The sequence below is a fragment of the Pseudorasbora parva genome, chromosome 5, assembly GCF_024679245.1.
Source record: "Pseudorasbora parva isolate DD20220531a chromosome 5, ASM2467924v1, whole genome shotgun sequence".
Classification (NCBI taxonomy): domain Eukaryota; kingdom Metazoa; phylum Chordata; class Actinopteri; order Cypriniformes; family Gobionidae; genus Pseudorasbora; species Pseudorasbora parva.
Window position 1 is genome coordinate 3944733 of NC_090176.1, and position 4478 is coordinate 3949210.

Consider the following 4478-nt stretch of genomic DNA (forward strand, 5'->3'; position numbering starts at 1 on the left):
GTCTGCCTGGTGTGAGATACCTGAGACACGGCGCTGAGCTTCAGTCCGGTGTGCGACCCCCTTTAGGCACAATCGCCTTAAGAATGTGCACATAAACGCACTTAAAGTGTTCTTTTCCTCTCTAGGCAGGTATTTTTTTAGGTTTATTTATCAAAATGTTCTTGTATATATTTGTGTGATGTTCTGTTTCGATCGCGGCTTTTAAATGTTATGAGAGAACGGTTAATTTACGAATCTGTAGTGTAGCCTAGTTTTGATCACTTTATTAAAAGTGGTGGCTGTGTGCCGTGTGTAAAGTAAAATAAAAATAGTCTTAGCCTCCTGCTGACAAGTGTCCTGCCCTTCCCAACCCGTTTATACCGTTTATTTTTTTCCGGTCTATGGTTTACACACACATAGATGATTTGACTATCAGTCGACCATAGAGAGATTAGAAAATTCTGATTCGAATGTGTAAATCCTTAGTCGGGGACACTCCTAGTTTAGACCAAACTAAAAATTATACTTTGTCGTTATAGTAAAAAAGCACGTTTTTCCAAAAATAAAAATAAAAAATTAAGTTGTACCAAATAAAGAAAAATGATTCATGGCCTCTATAATAAACAATATTTTAACTTTGTGTGAATTTTTTTTTTTTTTTTTTTACTTGGGCGGAAGGACTTTTGATTGATAGTAAATTAAATTGTAAAGTTTCAACCAAATTAAAAATATAGCTTGAAAAAAGCTGTAAAAAATTACAGTAATTTTTTAGGTTGGTCCAAAGTATACTTTTTTTTCAGTGTAGTTACTTCAACACACTACAAAATATCCTAACAAATCACTTACAACAACAAGATGGCCCTATACCACTCCCCCACACAAAACGGTTGAAGTGCAATAGTTTTGAGCCCCCAATTATGTTACGGTCACAGCCATAACACAAAAGTGGGTCAACATAAAAGGCTCTGTCAAATAGGGGAATTTATTTAAAGACAATAATCATAACAAATATATGGGGAGAAAAGTAATCATGAAAATAGAAAATAAGTGCCGCTGAGATCCCGCTACCCAGATGTTGCAACAAGTTTCCTTATATCCTTGTCCGGTTATAACTATAAGGAGGATATAAGGAGCCCTTTTGCAATCTGTTGTTAGGAATCTTCTCATGATAAGACATTTCCACCCCTAGAGAGCAGACAAACCATTAAGAAAGAAAGAGATAACCAGTGGGGTACTCAAAGGCACTCAAGGAGCTGGTTCCAGCACGAGGGATGAGGTGCTTGTCCACAGTGTTATAAAAGTGGTCGATCCTACCCTTGGTCCTTCCTGATCCCAGTAAGAATGGCTGGTTGGCCCTCCCTCCCTCTGAGATCACCTTAAATACTGGTGCAGGAATGAATAAAGCCCCACAAATTTTAATTAAATAAACAGGGAAAAATGCATTAAAACAAGTGATTTAAAAAAAACAACAACAAAAAATACACCTATAACAAATTGTACATTTGGACAGTAATTCCAGCGATTTTCAATCCTGGTCCTGTGGATCCACCTCTCTGCTGCACATGTTGTATGTCTCCCTTATTCAACAAACCTGATTCAGATATTCACCTCATTAGGCAAGAGCTCCCTGAACTACCATCCCTTAAAGGTTTAGTTCACCCAAAAATGAAATGTCTGTCATTAACTCCTCACCCTAATGCCGTTCCACACCCGTAAGACCTCCGTTCATCTTCACACACAGTTTAAGATATTTTATATTTAGACTGAGAGCGTATGCAAGTGTATGCACACTATACTGTCAATGTCCAGAAAGGGAATAAAAACATCACAGTAGTCCATATGAGACATCAGTGGGTTAATTAGAGTCATTATGCTATTAATGCTATTATCATACTATGGCGATGATTATGGTAGAACTAATATCATCTGTTTCAGTGTTCAGGTATTAAAATCTAAACTGCAATACAATATTAATGTTATCTCTTCAAATTTGTTTTGATCACTAAAATATGACTATTATATAATTATTTACTAAATGAAAATGATTTTAATCATAACGAATGTGAGGTAATGCTTTAGATTACAGCTCGGAAAGTACTGTGTAAATAAAACAAATTGTGATGAAGTTCATTATTTTCCATAATGTAATGATACAAATTTTACTTTCATATATTTTAGATTCATTGCACACCAACTGAAATATTTCAGGTCTTTTATTGTTTTAAAACTGATGATTTTGGCATACAGCTCATGAAAACCCATATCTCAAAAAATTAGCATATCATGAAAAGGTTCTCTAAACGAGCGATTAACCTAATCATCTGAATCAACTAATTAACTCTAAATACCTGCAAAAGATTCCTGAGGCTTTTAAAAACTCCCAGCCTGGTCCATTACTCAAATTACTCATTACCTGGTTCATTTACTCATAAATAAATTCACTTACAATAGTTGATGGGATACTATTTGTTAAACTACGCTCAAATGATCATGTTGAATATTCTTTTAGGGATATAATCTTGGGATTCCTGCAGTATTGCTGATTTTCTCCGTCCTCCAGTTCATCATCTCTATCTTTATCTCAGTGTTTGCCTGCAAAGCCACCTGCAGCGGAGACTCTAGCGTGGTCAGTGTGGCACTAAACCAGGTAATGATGTATTCATTATAAACTAGATCCCTTTTCCTACTGCTAGATTGTTGAAGTGTTCCAGAGCTCCAGTGATTGTGCAATCACGTTGGAAAGGTCATGGTAGACCTTTGCAGTAAGTCCATTATGGGAAGAAAACGTCACATTCAAGGGATGAGACGAGGACTCAATTGCAGGGCACTAGGCATGTGCACATCAGCATTGCGTCATTAAATTACTGTACTTGCATTATTGTATGGGTAAGTTTCGAGTTGGTGTAGATGTTAATAAAACACAAATTGGTAAGTAGCAAATTTATTTATTATTATTTTATCTTAAGATTTTGCCTCACTTCCTGCCATTGCTGTATCCCTTCTATCTTCAACTCTTCTCTGTTTTTAGTGTAATGAAAAGTGCATTATAAATAAAATCTATTATTATTATTTCTGTGGCAGAATTACAGTGCTCACACTGGCCTGGGATGTATACTACATCAGTCAGTTTCAGTGGTTTAGTGTGTATGCAGATATTTCTTGAGATTAAGGAATGAATGAGGAATTTATATAGCACTTTCATATGTACTACTGTACATCCAAAGCGCTTTACACTTATGAGAGGGATCTCTCCTCAACCACCACCAGTAGGCAGCATCCACTTGGATGATGTGACGGCAGCCACAGTACAACGGCGCCTGTGCACTCACCATACACCAGCGACAGGTGGAGAGGAGAGAGGGTGATAGAGCCAATTCAGTGAATGGCGAGGCCATGATTGGTAAGGGCCAATCGAGGGAATTTGGTTACACCCTACTCTTTTACGAGAAGTGCCATGGGATTTTTAATGACCACAGAGAGTCATGACCTCGGTTAGACATCTCATCTGAAGGACGGTGCTCTTTGGACAGTACACTGACCCCATCCCTATACTGGGGCGTTAGGACCCACACAAACTACAGGGTGAGTGCCCCCTGCTGGCCTCACTAACACCTCTACCAGCAGCTCCTAGTTTTCCCAGTTGGTCTCCCATCCAAGTACTGACCAGGCTTAGTCCTGCTTAGCTTCATTGGGAAACCCGTCCTGGGCTACTGGGTGATATGGCTGCTGGTCAGATGAGGGAAAAAAGATTGAATAGAGAAAGTTCTGGGTTCGTGTGGATGTGGCCTTATTATTACCTCTTGATTACTTTTTTTCTTTTGTTTAATAAAGTATAAATGGGAAGATCCTCGTCTCTGCCCGACACAATGTGACCATTATTTATCACAGCACAGTCAGTCTGTGTGCTGTGTGGATTGAGTCAGTCAAATTAAAACTGATATGAACCTATCTTGTCTGTTACTTTCCAGGGATACTGAGTCACAGTGAGGAGATCCTACCAAGGTTGCAGGGAATCGCCGTCTCATATTGTTGCTTCTAAGTGACAGACGATGAGATCAAAACACCCTTGATTAAACAATTAGACTCCCTAATCTGGAGAGAAGATCTCAAAGACGCCACCTTTTATTCTGCTGTCAGATGCATTTCTAACTCTTATTCTTTAAGCAATTGATGTTATGATTTATTATTCCTTGATTGGTCTATAATTGTGTAATTGGCGTGATATATTTTTACCTGTCAAATAAAATGCTATATTTGATTTATTTTGTATTCTTCTAAAATCATTATCACCAGTAGATTAAGTGGAGTCTGGTGTTGGATTCTTGGTCAGGATTGATCAAATGCTCAGGGATGGAAAAAGAGAAAGGAAGACGATCAAAAGAAAGCCCATTATAGAGGGTAGTCGTCTTATCTCAGCCAATAAGTTGTCAAACAAAATAAATTTACTTAGTATTATCAATATAGTCAACTAATATCGGAGGTTGCATTGCTGTCACTAA

General features: G+C 37.8%; 1 long non-coding RNA gene across 1 annotated transcript; it reads left to right on the forward strand.

Annotated features, from left to right (window-relative positions):
- Positions 1 to 2405: 2405 nt before the first annotated feature.
- LOC137075912 (uncharacterized) lies at positions 2406 to 4237 on the forward strand. The gene is made up of 2 exons (XR_010905116.1): positions 2406 to 2626; positions 3948 to 4237. It is a non-coding gene; the product is annotated as an uncharacterized lncRNA (long non-coding RNA).
- Positions 4238 to 4478: the final 241 nt, after the last annotated feature.